The sequence below is a fragment of the Arvicola amphibius genome, chromosome 5, assembly GCF_903992535.2.
Source record: "Arvicola amphibius chromosome 5, mArvAmp1.2, whole genome shotgun sequence".
In the NCBI taxonomy this organism is placed as follows: domain Eukaryota; kingdom Metazoa; phylum Chordata; class Mammalia; order Rodentia; family Cricetidae; genus Arvicola; species Arvicola amphibius.
In genome coordinates, this window is record NC_052051.1 from 64485409 (window position 1) to 64505450 (window position 20042).

The 20042-nt window shown below is 35.2% G+C and overlaps 1 pseudogene; it reads right to left on the bottom strand.

Annotated features, from left to right (window-relative positions):
* Positions 1-394: 394 nt before the first annotated feature.
* Positions 395-2049, bottom strand: LOC119815252 (annotated as a pseudogene).
* Positions 2050-20042: the final 17993 nt, after the last annotated feature.

Consider the following 20042-nt stretch of genomic DNA (forward strand, 5'->3'; position numbering starts at 1 on the left):
AAAAAGCTGACAGACAATACTAGGTTAGACCAAATTTCCATTTCATAGCACCGACTCCATATACTCACTGTGTTAGGATTCCTGAGTCTTCTTATTCCCATAGCCTCAGTTGCTAGACCTCCTTATTCCTCATGGAAAGGTCAGTGCACTATCTGCCCATTCATTCTTAAGATTCACAATGCAGAACAATCAGAGGCAATAGGGAGTCAAGTCAAAGCTGGAACTCAGTTTATTACTCTGAGTGTCAGCTTATATAGGTTACGTGACACCATGTGGTGTGGGGGTACCTCTATCCAGTGAGAGACGGCCAAACCCTCCCGCTGGCTGGAGGAGTGTCTACCTTGTTTTGCTGTCTCAATCTCACTCAAACTTGAGCCAAGTTTTTCTCTGTCCTTCAGGCCTCAAAGTACAGCTCCTGAACTTGAGCCAGGCCTTTTTCTATCTTATAAGCCTCGAGGTACAGGCCCTGAGATAATTTTGACCCAACATCAGTGGCTATGTTGTAAGATAACAGGGCACAGAGAAAGTCTACTTTCCAGTAGAGCTGCTTGGTCTTGTTGGGTTAGCAGAAACATGTACATACAGGACAGAGCATTGTTCCATTGCTCCAAATGATTGCACACCCTCCCAAGTCTTAAACCTGCCCTACCTGAAGAGGAGGGAATTGGAAACAATTTTTCATTTCTAGACTCTTCTCAATTAAGATATTGAGAAAAGAAAAAAATACGTTGTCTATGCAACTAAAGTTAAAACTAAAAAGGCAAAGGTTGCAAAAATGGCTTAGGAGGTTCAGAATATTGGCTGCTTTTCCAAAATCCTGATTTCATTCCTGGTGTCTGCATGGAGTCTTACAACCATCTCTAGTACTCAGACACATATGCAGACAAATCATCCATATGCACAAATAAATCAATCTTTTAAATATCAAAAAAGACAGATTGGTTCTAACAAGAATTAACAAAAACCAAGTCACACCATAGAAGTTATTCGCCTTTAAAGAGAGTACACTGTGTAGTAATATCAATTTAATGGTAGCAAATGCTGTCTTTGAGAAACAGCAGAAAGCCAGGAAGAGAACATTGGAACTACTATGGAAAAATTATATGCACAGTTCCCTTCAGCTGCAATTCCTTATAATAAAGTAAGTTTGCCTCCAGAATACTATTTATAATTAGTACATGGAAAAGAATGGAAAGCATGATTTGAAGTACTATAGGAGAAAGCACACAAAAATAAAATCCTGGAAATCCTAGATAACATCGAAATTCAGATATCTAGTCTGCTTTTGCAGTTAATTCAAAGAATGACCTAACTTTGAGTAAATTTTGATAGATCTAATATTGTAATTTCAACTTCCATTTCTTCGTGAGATTTTAAAAAAGACAATTCTGGAATCACTATCAGTATGCAAAATGGTAAATAAATGTAGTGTGTTTTCATCCTAAATTCTTTAAATGCCATTTTTTTTAACTTTGCAATGTTTTGCTTTGTTTGACAGCAGGTATGGGTTGAGGGGGCACACAGGCCTGACCCCCATGTTCTGTTTGATTATGTGAGAAGACCCACGACAGTGCTGGTGGTCCTGGAGGACCAGCCAGAAGAGCTCGGCCAGAACCACTGGCTTTGAGGCTTTGTGTTCATATCACCTTCAGCCCCTTCTCCATAGGCTTCTTGATGTCCTTCCCCTGGAGCTTGAGGCTGATGGCTCTCAACTTTGCCTGAAGCCTGGTTATTTGGAATGGTCCATCCACGTCCACAGTCTGCGATGACTTATGTCTTATTTTCATGGCCAGGTCCTTCTGCTTCAGGCCCTTTCTCTGCAAGCTCCACTGAATCACTTTGCCCACCTCCAAGGTCACCCTGTCTTGATACAGCTCCTATGTCTCCCTGTTTAGCTTGGCTGTGTTCTTAGTGATGGAATGCTGCTTGTTCTGGCCAGCAACCGATTTCTTGGGTGTCTCTATATCTTTTCCTCATCTCCTGAACTGCTAAGATGGCCTGCTTTGACTTGGCCTCTGCGGCCGTGGAGCCCTTCTTGCGCAGGACCATCACCGGCAGCCCCGTTGCCCTCTGCAATGGCCATTATTAATTAAATTGATTTTATGCTAGTTCTGGCTGGGTGATGGTGGAGCACACCTTTAATCCCAGCACTAGGGAGGCAGGGGCAGGTAGATCTCTGTGAGTTCAAGCCAGCCTGGTCTACAAGACCTAGTTCCATGACAGGCTCCAAAGCTACAGAGAAACCCTGTCTCAAAAAACCAAAAAAAAAAAAAAAACCCAAAAATGATTTTATGCTAGTTCTTAATGTCCATCATTAAATCATAACCCATGTTAGCCTGCAATGCTTCACTGATTATGAAAATGTGCTTTGATTCTTATTTCTATTGCTATTTTTAACCATTTTATTTCAGAAATTGCTTATACACTGCCAGATTTTTTAAAAATGGTATCTGGCTGAAATACTTTTTTTTGTTTGGATTGACTGAAATATTTATTCTATAAATCCTAAAAAAGTATATACATGGAACCATATGGATGTTTTAAATTAAAAGGGAATTGAAACAGCAGGGAAGTATCATTTCCGAGGATATACATTTGGTGCAACATAAATGAATCATTTCTGTGTTATATGAAGGAACAAGACCTAAATGTGAACTTCAAGATCCGTTTTACTTTAACAGCAGAAGCTGGTTTCTGCAGGCTAATCTTCCCTTTCCTATCTAGTAAACTGTATAAATTTTAATGAGCTAATTACCCACAGTGTCACAGCTTTCAGACTGAATCACCACATTCTGTAAGAAAGACAAGATAGAAACTGAAGGGAAAAACAGAAGTTCTGGATGAGGGAGCAAAGACATCAATGAAGAAAAGAACAATGCTAGTTCATCCTTGTAAGTTCAACTGAAAACCACACCTTGATATCAGCAACGCACAAGCAGGACAGGATAAGATGGTCACTCTCATCAGCCTGTACTATACCTTATTGGGGAAACAGCCTGCACGTGCACCTTCTCAAAAGTTTATGCAGCATTATCACATGACTCAATATTTTACCAGTAACTATTCACCCAAGAGAAAGGAACGCATGTGAATGTGTGCATTCATGTCTACAGCAGGATTACTCAGACACTGTAAGTGGAAACACCAACTAATGGATCAATAAATAGAATGCATGGTGTAGGAATATAAGACAACATCACCAGCTACAACAGGAATGAACTTTGGAAACCTCAAGTTAGGTAAATGAAGCTGATATAGAAAGGAGCTATTTATCTGTGATGCCAGAACAGGCAAATCTGAAGAGAAAACAGAGCTTGATGTGTCCCTAAGACTGAGCAAGGGAGGGTTAGATGATAGATGAAAAGTACAGAATTTATTTTGAAACTAAGTATGATTATAAAATTATTGTATAATAGAGAGACATACATACATTGAAATCATCTAATTTTACAATTGAAATGATTGCTTTTCATGGATGATAATTACGTATTAATAAATTGACAGAAAAATACCTTTATGGTCATAACCTAGGTTCACGCATTGCTTGCTTTCAAACTCTGGTGAAGTATCAAGTGACAGAAGAATCAAAGGATATAGTTTCAACAGAAAAAAAAAACATTTCCTTTGCTATCAAGTCTCTCACACTAACAAATGTATTTATTTCACTGCTCAAAGTACTGAAAGAATTATATTTTCATTTATCTTTTATATTTTCCCCAATTAAATGAATTCAGCTCCCAAAACTTATTAAGCCTTACCGAGCACGGCAGCAGTGAAACTGGAGTGCTCGTTCCAGATGGACAGGTTTCAAAATCTCGGCTGGTATCACATCCTCCAATTTCATGTTCCTGATTTATTTTCTTAAAGGGTTTTCCAATAATGTGACTATGAAATAAATAAATATACAGTAGCAATAATTGCTTGATAATTGTTAGGGGTAAATACTTATAACACTATGTTTTACAATAAATAAAATATCTGTAAATTGTGCTTCTCCTTTTCATTTTTCTCAGATAATTCTAATTAAATAATAATCAAGTGCAGATAGTATGAAAGGAATTAGTGTGTTTTGTGATTCAGTTAAATAACAGGTATTACTATTTACATCAGTATATGTACATAAACATTAAGTCATTATCATTTGTCACCAAAGGACAATTAAAAATGTGAAAAGGAAAAGGAAAATTATACAGAAATATGTGTTAAGAAATAAGCACATATATGCAATTTTGACTATGGTGGGCCTGTCACCATAAATAATAAAGTAATTAAATTTGATAAAAACAATTGAAAATGTAAGGAGCATACCACACTATTGTTTGAAATGAATTTATTAGTGACCACATTCTTTTAAAAATACTTTATAAAAAATACAAATCAATGATCAAAAAGATTTTATACAGTTTGTGCACAGGGTAAACTACTCAGTTTACTTAGGGAAATAGAATGAAGAACAATAACACTCAAATTTATAAATTATAATATATGGGTAAATATGATTAAATAAAATTTATGAAATTCCCCCAAATAAAATTAGTTTAAATGTAAAAAATGAAAATAGGATGAGTAGTAAACATACACACACAAACAATAATAATAGAAAACAAAGCTATTAATTTGAGAAACCATGGTGAGTATTCCACATGAAAGAGATTTGGAGGGAGGAAAGGGAAAGGGAAACAATATAATTATATTTTAATTTTAAAAAATCTGTTTGAATATAAGAAGAAAAAAATGAAAGTGACAAAATTTATGAACAGTATCAAAATAGCTCAGGATTAAAAAATAATCATGTGTGGTTACTAGGAAATACAATTGTCCAAATCATGTCATTGTTTTTTAGGGACTTGTGTAACTATGGATTTTTCAATGTTCATGGGATTCTGGAACTAATTCTCACCATCAAAAATGCAGACCTATGCAAATATCTGAATCATCCCATACCCAGCAATTGCCATCTCTTTCTTCAAGCAAACTAACATTTTTCTTAAAATATCAATATACAAATATATCCAAATGTTTACTAACATATGTGCTTTTGCATGTGGTATTGCCAGCAGTAAGGTGTTCATATTCATCATATATTCCACGTTTTAAAAGATGCAGAAAGGAAGTAAACGGAATTCAGATGATTTTTAGCGTTAGGAGATAAAGTCTATGTATAAAATTCTCTAATCCTCAAGACAATGAAATACAAAAAAAACCCAGAAAAGTCATATAAGAAATAAATATTTGTGATAAAGTAGAATGCAGTTATGCTTCATGCCAAAAGCAATGCTTCATTTGGTGTCAAAATCCAGAATATATTTGTTATACATAAATCACACAATATATTTGTTATTTTGCTGTTCAAAAAATTGGTTTCCTTGTTGAAATACACACACACACACACACACACACACACACACAATTTATATGGGTATATATATTCAGAGTTTGGCAGGTTGAGGATGGAAGCTCAGAATTTGAAGCCAAGATGGCCTAACAATGCAAAATATTACCTCAACTGAAAGTCAGGACTGCGAGGGGTGTGTCCACCCATTGAGACAGTGTGCCTGATCTAATGGGAGCTCACCAAATCCAGCTGGACCAGGACTGAACAAGCATGTGATCAAACAGGATTCTCTGAATGTGGCTGACAATGGGGCCTTACTGAGAAGCCATTGATAATGGCACTGGGACTTGTTTCTACTACAGGTATTGGCTTTTTGGAACCCTAGTCTGTTTGTATCCACACTTTTCTAGGCCTGGATGGAGTGGGGAGGGCCTTGGACTTCCCACAGGGCAGGGTACCTTGCCCTCTCTTAAGACTGGAGGGGGAGGGTGGAGGGTGAGTACGGGAGTGGGAGGAAAATGGGAGAGGGGGAGGAAGTGGAAATTATTGAATGGAAAAATAAATTAAAAAAATTAAAAAAATACTTTCTGTATGAATTTCTTTAGTAAATCTTAAAATACTGTTATTTAAATGCTAAAAACTAAGTGTAAATTGAATTTCTATTTAGGCATTACAAGAATTAGAGTCAAATCACCGAAATTATCTGAAGGATTAGGCACTTACCCAGCTAGTTCTCCTACATCACTCTTTTGTTTTTTCTGCATCTCCAAACTAAGTTGCATGGGTTGTTTTAAGTCACTGAGTTCTTTGATTAGTTCTCTCATATCATTTCCAGACTATTAAAAGATAGAATATAATTTTAAAATTCTATAGACCCACTCATCTTTCCTGAAATATTAGGACTCATGAGTTTATGAGGGATGTGGATAGATGGGGCTTAGCCTAAATTATAAACTTGATGCAAACAAGGAAAGAACATAAAATCAATTACTTTCTTCAAAGCACTCAAATTGATTTATGTGTTTATTGACTATTTTGTTAAATTGTCAACATTAATTTTATAAAGCTGTAAGGTTTTAGTAATAAGCATTATTGAAAATATTAAAGTAAAGTTTACCGTTAGGGTGAACACATATCTCATAAGGAAACTCCAGGTACTTATTAACTCCTAAGTTTATTATAAGAAACAATTTCTCCAGTTACCTAGAACTTTCATTAAGTAGGCTTTTTTCTGACCCCAATAAATACTTATAATCTAAAGTACACTAAATATCCTTAACTTGTAGGTTGCAACCGCTATGTCAAACCTCTGTCTCCAAAAATATTTATATTATGATTCATAACAGTAGTAAAATTACAGTTATGATACCGCAACAAAATCATCTCATGGTTGGGGGGTAACCAGAACATGAAGAAGCTTTACTAAAGTTTGTAGCACTAGGAAGTAGAGAAGCATGATAAAACTATAAGAAAGCTATACAGCTAATGTACGTAGATTTAAAATGGGTATTTTATTAACAAGGATATAAATATGCATTTAAGGTTTTACCTCAAATGAAGACTTTATAATAATTTCGCCCTGAGGACAAACTACGATAAAACTAGATAAGTAGTTGATTTTTCAATTATCCTTAACTCTTGCTTTTATTCCACTGCAAATAATGATTGCTTTCTATGAAAAACTGTCACCGTTAAATGGAAAGTTGTCCTTTAGTGCCCACTATAAATAGGAAAATATGTGTTTTCATATACAATCTCAAGTAGAATTACCAAATGATATCGCATTAGGTGCTATTTGAAGCTGTTTGTGTCATTTCGGCCTTAGTCATCATTCATTCAAGGGAGGCAAAATAGAGAGGCACAAGTGACTTTCAATTTCAAATCAACATTTAAGTTAATGTTTAAATATGGCCAGAAGTAGCTATATTTTTTGTTCATTTCAACAAGTTTATTTAAGGTCATATTAAGAGTTCCTTTCAGATGTCCTTATAACTTACATTTCCATAAGTGGTTTAAATGCCAATAACATCTTATAATTTAGGGTAAAACATTTGGGACTCTGAGGAATCCTTAAAGTCCTTTCAGGTGCAGCAGAGACACATAAACAGAAGTTTTGCCTCACAGTGACCAAGTGCCTCTGGAAGCTATATTTACACAATAAGATGGGGCAATATATAGTGAGGCTTTTGACAAAATGTGAAATGCAACAGTTTAGTATTTATTAATATTTATTCAATGAGGCTAATTTTGTGTCTTTTGAAAAATAACAATTTTAGGGGACACCTTAAAAAGACAAAATTTCTATTCCAGATCCACTCCCTTTCTGTCTCTCATTAGAAAAGAATAGGCTTCTAAGAGATAAAAAAAAACCTTTAATGATACTTTATTTAACCTTTGAATAAATAAAGCTTGCCTGGATATCAGAAGGGGAAAGCTAGGCTATGAGAGGTCAGGCAGTCGTGGCACACACTTTTTATTCCCAGCAATTGGGAGACAGATACAGATGGATTCTGTGAGTTCAAGGCTACTCTATGCCACATGAGATCAATGCAGAAACAAATCTAGGTGGAGGTAGTGCAGCATTTGATCCCAGAACTAGTGAATCAATTTTCATTTATCCAGCACTAAACAGAATATAAAATGAGAGGAGAGAGAGGCTTAGTCTGCTTAGTCTGTGGAAGCCCGCCTTGGCAGAGATAAGACTTCTCTATTCTCTAGTAGCTTGTGCTTTTCTGGTTGTTGGGGTGAACACCAATATCTGACTGCTGGGTTTTTATTATTCATGCAGCACAAAATAAAATATAAGAATAGAAATGAAAATCGATCATATAAAAGTTGAACAAGACAAGCCAACAGAAAAATAAGAGTCCCAAGAAAGGCATATGAATAAGGACTCACTTATTGTACACATACAGGATTCCCATAAAGTGCAGATACCTGGCACAGACATGGTGCATGAGAGAGGAAACTGAGATGACTTCAGGGACAGGAAACTGTATGGGGATTATATAGCCTGAATCTATGAATAATAAAAGGGAAATATAAAATCATCCCCCAAGTGAAATTTGCTTTCTCTTATAAATAATATGTATTATTAGGATCTTAACACCTTGCATATGTAAATCAAATAAATACCGAAATCCTGTATCAAGTTAGAAAACAAGAACTATATCACAGATAAGAAACTCAAAGTGAAATGATTCCAAACACACCATCCATGCAGAGCATGGCATGCAGGAGGCGTAGTAGATCCTGAGCTTGAGGACGGCTCCCACCAAGTTTTGCCAATCTTCCATTTCCAATTGGTGAGGTTTCCCCACACAAGGGCATTTATTAATCAGCCTTTTATTCAGTGAATTTGATAGAGAATGTTTTGCTCAAATTTCTTGTTGTGTTCTGTAAGGGACTCTCTTGCCTGTCATTAATCCTATGGATCACAAAGAGATAAATATTGAGTAATAATAATTTTCCCTGAAAAATTCCAAAATGATTTTCAATAAAAATTCTGCCACATAATGAATTTTGTTTTGAGAGAATCTTAATATTGAAAACTATGTCAAAGCATACCTACTGATAACAATTATATGTTTAGAATTATTTTTAAAAGAAGACATACAGTATGTGTCTAAGGAAATGGCTCCACAGGTAAAGAGATTGCAACACTGTCATGGCAGCAATATACCAGGGTTAAAATCCCCCAAACTGTGAAAGTTCCACGTGGGTGTTTGCCCATCTGCAACCCCAGTGCTTCAGAGGCAGACAGCAGACTAGCAACTTAGTGAGCTCTCAGTTGAGTAAGAAACCATGTAAGAAGGAAAGAGATTAACTGAAGAAGACATCCAAAATAAGTCTTACTTTCACATGCATGCACACACATATGTATATGCCTATATGAGCCATACACAGGCAAACAGGGACCACACACAGACAAATGAGGAAAACAGAATACACACACACACACACACACACACGTTTGGGGAAAAATTCCAATATAAATGAAAAACAATTATTACAGATAGCAGCAAAATACGACCAATTAACTGGTAAGCTGGGCTAGAGGAATAATAAATATTGAGGTCAGATTAGAAATACTTGAATTGAAATATCATTAGTGATATGATGAGTATATTAACATTCATGATTTACTACCATATAACTATATTTTAATTTAGTAAAACATCACATTATACTTTCCAAATATATACAATTAATAAAACAAAGCTTATAAAAAGCAATGAACATTGGTACTAGGAAAGAGAGTTAGGAAGTTAGAGGAAGCATACAAAATGACATTCTCTCAAGCATTTGCTGGTTTTGTATAGAAATATTACACACTGGTGCCACAGGCCCAAATCTAAAGGGAGCAACTTCTCCAGTTAGATTTCCTTTTCCAAGGTGTGTGGCATGTTTAGGTTTGTGTCAACTTGACAAAAGCTATGATACACACTAAGCACTAAGAGAAGCAAGGAACTGGCTGAGTTGATGATAATCAAACAGAAAAAACAAATGGAACTTTGAGTCTCTTTGGCCATTCCAGAAGTAATCAGGAATCAGATATTGGACTGGCTTCTTCTTGGCTTGTACACATGCCCTCTTATTGACAAAGGAATTATCTTTGACAATGTTGTGATTTGTATTAACCTCTTTTCCTATTGTGTTCTTCTCTATTCTAAGTACAAGGAATATAAACATTGTATAGTGCAATTTTTCACATAAGACAAAAGTTAACAGTGGGGAAACACCTAATTTTCCAGATTTTGATAGAACTAACAGCACTCTCATCGGGAGTTTCAGTGGTACTCATTCCAAAACAACCAAGCATTGTTTAAATTACAATTTTTTAAAAGTTAAAACATAAAGATCTGGCACATGTGGAAAGGAAATGCAGGCTGATTGAGAACCACCTGGTCTGCATAGTGAGTTCAAATATAGTCAAAGATACATGGTGATACCCTATCTTGAAACACAACCTCCAAATTAAGCTACAAATTTATTATGTTGCTTCCTGTTTATCTGTTATCCCTCCAACCTCTCCCATGTCCACCACTCATTCTTTCTCTAATTAATGGCTTTTTAATTATTACTGTTACACATATATGTACATAAATATATAAGATAACCTGTGGCAAGTGGACAAAGGAAGGACTGAGGGAGTGAAGCCTTGGGTGTATGTGTACTGTTGACATGGGTACAGTCATGTTAAGGTTTCCAGTGTCATGTGTCTGGTAAAATATTTCCTGGGTGAGACTCGGAGGATGTGCAAAGCTTTCTGAACTGGAAAGAGTCACATGTGGTGCAAACACTGCAACTGAAGCTTCCCTCCTCTTCCTGGATGTTGCAGCTTGAGGTGGCTTGCCTACAGAGAGTAGACAACGCACCCTTCCACCCTGGTGCTATACATATTAATATTTTGAATACAGCATCATGGCAATAGTAGGTGATGGTCCATCAGAGTGCACATACCCATCTGACCCCATCTTTATGTCCATGTACTGTTATATTTTATTCTCTAGCTGCCCTTGTCTGATTTCTATATCCAGGCCAGGCAGGAAGTAGCCCAACTGCTGACACCATTCTGTGCATGTGGCTTCTTTGTATATGTTGATGGGCAACTTTATACTAACATGGCTGAATCTAAATAGAAACTTTTAGAATATGTGGCTGAAAATCTGGGTGCTTGGCTTAACTATATGAGTATTTTAAAGAAGAAGAAAACTCAGTATGACTAAAAGAGGGATGGTAATAAAATGTTCCTCAAACAACATTGTTATCAGAGACCACCTTCTGATCTAACTTCCAAACACACATTGTCAGATAGCTTTCTAATCCATTGATCTCCGTATCCAAATTTACTAAAATACTATATAGCAATGACTGAATTAGCTGATTGCATCTTCTGTGACATTTTCTTTTACTCACCTGTTAGTTCATATAATAATAATTTTCTATTTCTTAGTTCTTCCAGATAGTATTGCTTGTACTTTCTAGTTCTCTTTTGCTTGACTCTTCGGAAGTTTAAGACTGAAGACTTCAGACTGTAAACTCTTTATTGTGTTTTTCATCTCAGTTATTACTGAAGTGTGCTTCTTACAAATGTTCTTATTTTCCCGAGCACTGTCGGTGCCTACCACAAATTGAAATTTATATTTAGAAAAAAAATATAACTCAAAATAATGCTAGTATATGTGACTCTCTTCCTATTGACATTTTAATCTTTCAGGTTGAGAAAATGATTCATATGACAATTTTTTAAATGTGTGAAAAATATGTTTCTGTTTAAAATATTCATTACCAATATAAGCATTATTAAATCTGAATTGTTAAAAACTATTCATTTATATGGTAATGGGAACTGATCTCACACATTAGCACCTTGCTAGGAACACACTCTTCCCAAAGCTATGCTATTCATCCTGAACGGTTGCTTCCCATGGAGTTAGTTGATGCAAAGAGAAATTGATGCCTTATCAAGTTGGAGTTGTCCTTCTCCACGGAAGCCAAAACCTCAGAGTCTAGCCATTCTCCAGTAGATGGTGTCATTCTCCAGTATGGTGCACATACTGGCATCAGTGAGCTGAAACACCACATTAAAAATAATCTAAAATGGGCACATAAAAAGTAGTGAAAGTGTAAAAGTAATAAGAAAAGGATCAAAGTGTAGGTATTAGGAAGGTAAGATTAAAACACTCTGTATGCACAAAATTATTTTGTAGGGTTGTGGTCGATCAGGACAAAGGATTGGTCAGCTTCCCCCATCATTATTTAACATTAAAATATTTTTAACGAGGTATTTCATGTTTCCTAAAGTATTTCTTTTCATTGCCAGAAAGGGATTAACATGAAACTGACATACCAAACTGGGACTGGGGTTCCAGGCCTCGGTGTGTGTCTTGCAGATGTCTTTGCAGATATTCTATGTCCCTCCTTTTGGTTTCTTCACTGTAGCCATTAATGAGGCATTTTCTAGTTCTAACCTAAAGATATTCAACTATATTTTACGATAATTTTTTTTCACATGCCAATTTTAAATGCCACATTGTTTTTACTTTTTAAGTTTTAGATGTCATACATGTCAAAACAATATCATGTTTCATTGAAAGATTTTCACAGAAAGTCTATTATTATACTTTATTCTTATTTGCCATTCAAAAACCATCTTCTTCCCCCTTCCCTCTTCCTGGATTCTTCTTTCTCCTTTCTACTCTTGTTTTCTTGACTCAAATTATCCCAACTAATCTTGTGTAATTCCTTCTCACTTCCATTAGAACTCTCTATTCCTTCTCTCAGTCCCTTTCTTAATTGCTCACACACCTCACTCTTACACACATAACCAAACACATGACATTTGTATACTCATATAAAACAGTGACTTATAAAAGAAATATATCAATGTCCACGATGAACAAATTGTACCATTTTTGAACTTTTTATACAAGAATAAATAAGATGTAGGTATAAGAAAAATTAAGTATTTTTTGGTTAGTACTATTTGGGAACTAATAGTCCACATGCATGCAGAGCCATGATATACTGTTGAGTTACTTCCCAAACTCTGCGTTGTGAATTTTGAGAAAACATTTATCAGTTTTAGAGTGTTTTCATATTAACTGTAAATCATATAAGTTTCATATTATTTATTTTCTATATAAATATATGCCGATTTAAAGTTTACATGTATAGGTCATCTTCCATCCTCTGTACATATTCTTTTTCTTTTTGTAACTGAATGAAAGATAAAAATAATTTTGTTAATACTTTGATATAAATTGAGCCATCATATACTTTGATATAAACTGGGCTATCATCTATTTATATGATAAGGCTTTTTACAAAATAAAGGGAGACCATGTTATACTCAGAGTTTATGGCTGTTTTGATGCCACTACTACAGGTTTACTTTAGTTGTTGCAAGAGTATTCTCCCAACCCACAGTGCAGGAAGTATATGGCCTCACTGTTCATAAAAAATGAACTAATGCTGCTAAAGGACTTCAGTTCCTTACGTTTTTGTTTAATCTTTAATCAAATATTGAAGCAGACAAAAATGAAAGGGGAAAGGCCCTTGGTGGCCTTTGTGATTTTGATTTACAAGGGTTACATAGTCATTTTAACTTAAAAATTGTGTATATATAAATATGTGTATATGTCAATATATATGTATACACATACATACATACAATACATACATAATGGTAATACATATGACCAAAGCTATATCAGCAATGGTAACATTGACATAATATTGGGTAATGCATGGGTGTGTGGGGGGGTGTCAAGGTCACAGTTGTAACTGAAGACCATCTGAAGTGTTGTTTCGAGGATGTTGTCTTTTATTTTCTTTATATCAAGTATGGAACTGAAAAAGTAGGTTAGGTTGGTTGGTGATGAATTCTCAAGAACCATTCGTTGCTGCCTCTCTAGAGCTGGTGATTACAGCAGGCACCATCATGCCTGTTTTTAATAGGTTCTTTCTGCCTGCTTGTAAACACTTTGTGCTGTCTTCCTAGTGCCTAACATGAGAATTTTTGTTATTATTAGATATTTTATTGAAGGATGTGAGCAAGGTGTTGAGACAGTTTAAATACTGATGCCTGAATGTGAATGTGTGAGCCTTAATCTCAGCTCCAATAACTACAAGATGTTTGTTCTGAACATGTTAAAGTCCCATGTCTCAGGTTTTATTAATCAGTAAAATGCAAATGATAACATTATCTACAGCTCTTCAGTACTGAGAAGTTTTCATGCAATACACACATTTTTTATTTTCATGTGACACAGTGACAGAATTCCTCTAATCTATGCAAACTGATTCATTCTTAATAGCATTGGAATAGGGAGAAAGAATCGTGTCCAGCTCTGCATGCAACTTTTACTAATTCCACTAGCCGATGGTAACTTCATCCCTTTATTTTATAGTACATGTATCACAACATAGGGATCTAGGTATCAGCTATCCAAAATATGCTTTCCCTAAAAAACTGACATTATGTCATATATTAACTTGTGTGTAGATGGAATGATCCTCAGAGGTAGCTAAAGCCCACTGACAGAAAGCATCGCAATCACACTGCAAAACAAGTTTCTCTGGACTCTTTACATGAGAAAAATATGTGACTCTTTTAATTATTTACTAGTTTACTTTGCACTCTTATTTCTTTCATATAAGTTTTATTTTTATCATTTTGTATAATCTCTTTTAAAACAATATATTTCCATCATGTTCTTTCCTCTTTCCCAAATCATCCCCATTACATCCTGCTCTACCATATACCCAACTTCATCTCAACGAACAGAACACAAAGAAAAAACTGCAGACAACAAAAAATGGAACTCAGACAAAGGAAAATAAATCAATGAGATAAAAAATACCAAACTAAATGAAAAAGTGAACAGACATACACACTCACACACACACACACCACACACACACACCACACACACCCATAAGACCATTTTGTGTTGGCAACATCTTGCTGGGCATCTAGACTGTTTGATATACTCAGTGACATTCTACTGGAGAAGTGATTTCTCTTCCCAACTATGTACCAATCATTAAAATCTTTTTTGATTATGGTGAGAATTTGTGATTCCATCTCCTAAGTGTCCGGGATTCTTTTTCTGGTTTGTTACAGTCCTCTGTAAGTTCATATATGCATAAACTGGTGTTTTATTCTGGAAAATATGGTACGTTTATCCACCACACTCAAAAAAATTTCTTGTGTACACTCCCAAAAAATACCACACCCCAACAAAAAGCAAAACCGTTGGAAGAGAACTATTGGCCCAAATTCCTGAATATTATTATAAATGTTTGTTTATATTTAAAGGAGAATATTCTATAAAGATGAAATACTTTACAATTGGTATGGATCTTGGTTTATTAATATTAATTTTAGGTAAATTTTTATATGCATATTTCTGTCCTTGATTAAGTTATTGATTTGTACAGGTCATTTAATAATGTAATGTATAATTAAGAAATATAGGTTAATAGATAAACATATATAATAGTCAAGCTTGTAGTCATGTCTAGGTATATAGAGATACACTTCAGTTAGTCAGTCTGTCAATTCTAGAGTTTTGGAAGCTGCTTACAATGCTTAGGTAATATTCTATCCTTCTGGAGTCTTTGATGGAGCTGAATAGATATAATTATAGTTTTCCTTAGTTATGAAAAAAGAAAGTAGATATAAATATTGTAGTTGTCATTCTTGCTTGATACCTGTTTTGCTATATGTAATTTTACTATGTTAATGTTAGAACCTTCATTTTTATTTAGATAGAAAAGGGGAGGTGATGTGGGTTTCCCCTCTGTATGTTGTGAATATCACTGGTTAACCAAGACTTTGTCCTGGATCTGGCGGGGGCAGAATAGAGGTAGGCAGGGAAAACTAAGCTGAATTCAGGGAGAAAGAAAAAGTCTTGGGAGAAGTCAGTGTAGCTCTGCCACAGACAGATGTCAGATGCTGGATGGGAAATTTATTCTGTAAGCAAAAACCATGTGGAAATACCCAGAAAAGGAAAAGGATTAAATTAAGATGAAAGAGATAGCCAGTAAGAAGTTAGAGCTAATAGACCAAGCAGTAATTTTAATAGTATAGTTTGTGTGTGGTTATTTCGGGTCTGGGGAAGCCAGAACAAAGACACCAGCATGGTAGATTTGCCAAGGTTTTTCTATGTAGACACTAGTTAAGTTTGCATAGTGATGAAACTGGACACAAAAAGTTTTTTTGCTTACATATCTGTTAAAAAGTGAAATATTTAAATCAAGGCATATTTACATATTAGTGGGCAATACTATTTTTCTTAAAGATTACCTGCTTTAACTCCACATCTCTTGTTTTCAGATGTATTTCAGGTTCATGTGTCTCTGTACTTGTCTGTTGTATTGCTCTCTTCTCGTCAGTCAACTCTTCTTCCTCTCTCAAGTCCTCTTCATTCTCACAATAAGCACAAACTATTTTGCTTTTCATCTCTCCTGCTCTTTATGAATTGATCTGTGGTTAAATAAGCTAATCTTAGAATTACTCTTTGCAAGAAAACAAAATGTTCATTTTATAAATTGGACTCTCATAAGTTGCTTATAACATTTCCAAAAGTTTATATTCTGAATTTTCATTTCTATTCTATCTTCTAAACTTTAAAGAAAGATACACAACCTAATATCTATGAGGAATGCTTTTCATGTATCCATTTTATCGCAATTTCTACTTACTTTGCTGTTTATTATGTATTTTATGAACAATTTAAGAATTCATTTGGGGAATTTTAATAGCAAGTAATGTTGATCAATAAAAATAAACATCAATATGCTTTAAAAGAAAAGGACTTAAATTACTGTTTTTTTCTCTTTAATTGATAGAATTTAATTGGTTAATTTAATCATTACTTGAGTATGGCTAAGTAGAGAGATGCCTACTACATGTAAGGTCCTAAGGTTTGATACAAAGCATCATCCAAAATACATATTAAATTTGGTTAGCAGATTAAAATAATAACTTGTTAATGATGTGAACAAGAAAGGGTCCCGTATGCTCTATAATTGAATGCAGTGGAATTGTTTGAGGATTAGAATGCTTAGGAGGTTGCCTTGTTCAAATTGGTGTGGCTTTTGTTGGAGGAAGTGTGTCACAGAGGGTAAGGCTGTGAGGTTTCAAAAGCCCGTGCCAGGCCCAGATTTACTTTCTTTTTCTGCCCTCATAACAGGATCACAGTTCTCGAATACAGCTTTAGGCATCTGTTTGCATGACACCATGCTCCCTGCCACCATGTTCCAAGCCATGTTTATAATGGACTAAGACTTTGAAATGGTAGCAAGCCCACCAGTTAAATGCTTCCTTTTATAGGAGTTTCTGTGGTCATGGTGTCCTCATCAGAGCAATAGAAAACCAAGACACCACTTAAAAAGAATGATCATAATTTTTCAGGAGTAAAATTAAAAAATATTAAATAATTTGAGCTTCTAAGATTTTCAACAAATTTTCTGCACGGGAACATATTATAAACAGAAACAGTGGAAATTAATTCACCTCAATTTTGTTTCTTACAGAATAATTGTAAAATATAACAAAACACCCAATAAAATCCTACTTGTCTAATACAGATGTTTAATTGTGGTAGGCCTGGGCTCCATATACATATTGCATTGGGGATTTTAAAGGGCATATGTATTTCGGTTATCTATTATGATACAAAGAAATCAAAAATATTAATGATTTTATAGGTGTATTTAATTATTTCTATAAATTTCTTCTGCCCTTTAAACACAGAAATTTCGCTTGCAAAATGTCCAAAAGAAAACTAAGAAATTTCCAAAATGCTTTTGCCAATCTTTCAGTAAAAATAGAGTAAGTGTTCTACAGGGACTATAGTGTTATACCTCAGAATGCAATTTCTTTCATTCTTCTTTACAAGTTTTTCTTTAACCGTGAGTTCTCTTCTTTTACTTCAGATAATTCATTTTTCAACTTAGTTTTTTTGAGAGGTAATTGAATATTGGTTTCCATCATTTTACTAATCTTTATATGAATCAAACACAGGTGTGCTTTTTACGGAGCTCCAGGATCTGTATGAAAAGAAAACATAGAAATAAAATAAGTAAGCACATTTTATGATAAAAACAGCACTCATATGGTCTCTTTCTGGAGAAGAAACAAACTAGATCTCTAATATTACTCAAAGGTCTAGCAGACAGAGCAGACAAATGTCCATTATGACTTTCTGATAAACATTGCAATAAAAGCTGAGGTGTTTTCATATCAACAACAGAATTAATTTGCACAACATTAATCCCAGGGGAAAGAGGGCTGAATATGGAAACAAAAAAGAGGTCAGAAAGAAGACACATCTATGCCAATATAGAGAACATACTGAAGTTTGAGCAATGTATTTCTATCTATGATAGAGAAAAATGGACCATTGCAGGTCCAGGAAACAAAGAGAAAGAAAATTATGCTCCCCGTCTATAGACTCAGCACATAGGAGATAAGACTGAAACATATTCTTTTTTTTCATTCATTCCTGGGAGCTACATGGCATGAGCATGTCACAAATGAAAAAAAAAAAAAAAAACTTCTTGGTTTGGTGGTTAAAATCATTGCTAGGGCATTTCCCCAACTCTCTTACATCCCTGGATACCAGACCAAACATTTGCTCAGGCTCCCTGCTCTAAGACGATGAAGCTTATCATACCTGAAAAACTAATGCAGTTTTGGCCAAGAGCCATTAAACTAACAAAGAAAAGAACTATGCAGAGAAAGAATTCTGTGTACTTGCAAAGGGTCCGCAAGTATTTAGCACAGAAATGATCACAAGGATGCCAGAGCATACCTGAGTCTGAGGTGAAAGCACCTGAAATGTTCACATGAAGCTACAGCAGGGTTCACATAGTGGCAGGAAGCATCCTATTGGCTGAGCAATATAGTTCATAATTTACAGGATGTTGGCAGATATTTTAAGTTAGTCAAGGAAACTAAAAACTGAAATTCAAATATAAATTTGAATTGATAGTTATCGCGCTGAACTAGGTACAAGCCACAGGCAGACCATTACTGCAATCAGCTGTACTTTCTGACGAATTACCTATGTTCTGCAGGAACATTATTCCTGTAACCCCAGGAGAAGCTGTGGTCACCATAATTCAAAAATTAGTTCCATTAAATTTTCGCTGAATGTTATGTTGTGATGTGTTATTTGTGAGTCTGTATGTGCAGCTTATGATATAACTAGGAGAGTCAGTATCACAGCAAACACCGTGATTATTTGACTCTTAAACCATTTCTGTCCCCTCTTGCTCAATTGTTGTATAGGTGTATCTTTTGGGACTAAGGTCTATAACTCTACATTTTAATTGGATGTGTGCTGAGAGTCATTTCATTATGAAGCTGCTAGATTAAACCAACTTGCATATTTTAAAAATATCTTGACCTCGGGGTGGTCAGTAGTTGACTGTTCAGCTTCCATGAGTTTGTAGGCTTTCTGGGAGTAGAATTATTGTTAATTTCTAACTTTATTCCATGATGACCTGATAAGACACAGGTGGTTACTAATATTGTTTTTGTATCTGATGGAAGATTGCTTTGTTACCGAGCATGTGGTCAATTTTTGAGTAGGTTTCATGAGATGCTGAGAAGAAGGTATATTCCCGCATATTTGGAAGGAATGTTCCATAGAGGTCTGTTAAATCCATTTGATTCATTACCTCCATTAATTCTCTTATTTTCTGTTACGTTTCTGTCTGATTGACCCGTCCATTGGTGAGAGTGGAGTGTTGAAGTTTCCTACTATTAGTGTGTGGGGTTTGATGTCTGCCTTGAGTTCTAGTAATGTTTCTTTTACATAAGTGGGGACTTTTATCTATATTTCTATTATTTATTTGTTTGTTTGTTTGTTTATTTGGTTTTTTGAGACAGGGTTTCTCTGCAGCTTTAGAGCTTGTCCTGGAGCTAGCTCTTGTAGACCAGGCTGGTCTCGAACTCATAGAGATCCACCTGCCTCTGCCTCCCGAGTGCTGGGATTAAAGGTATGTGCCACCACCACCCGGCAAGTGGGGGCTTTTATATTAGGGGCATAGATATTCAGTATTGAGGCTTCATCCTGATGAATTGCTCCTGATTCTACTGCATGCACTGGTTTTGTAGGAGCCTAGTCTGTTTGGATCCTCCCCTTCCTAGATCTGGATGTAGCCTGAGACCTTGGACTTCCCATAG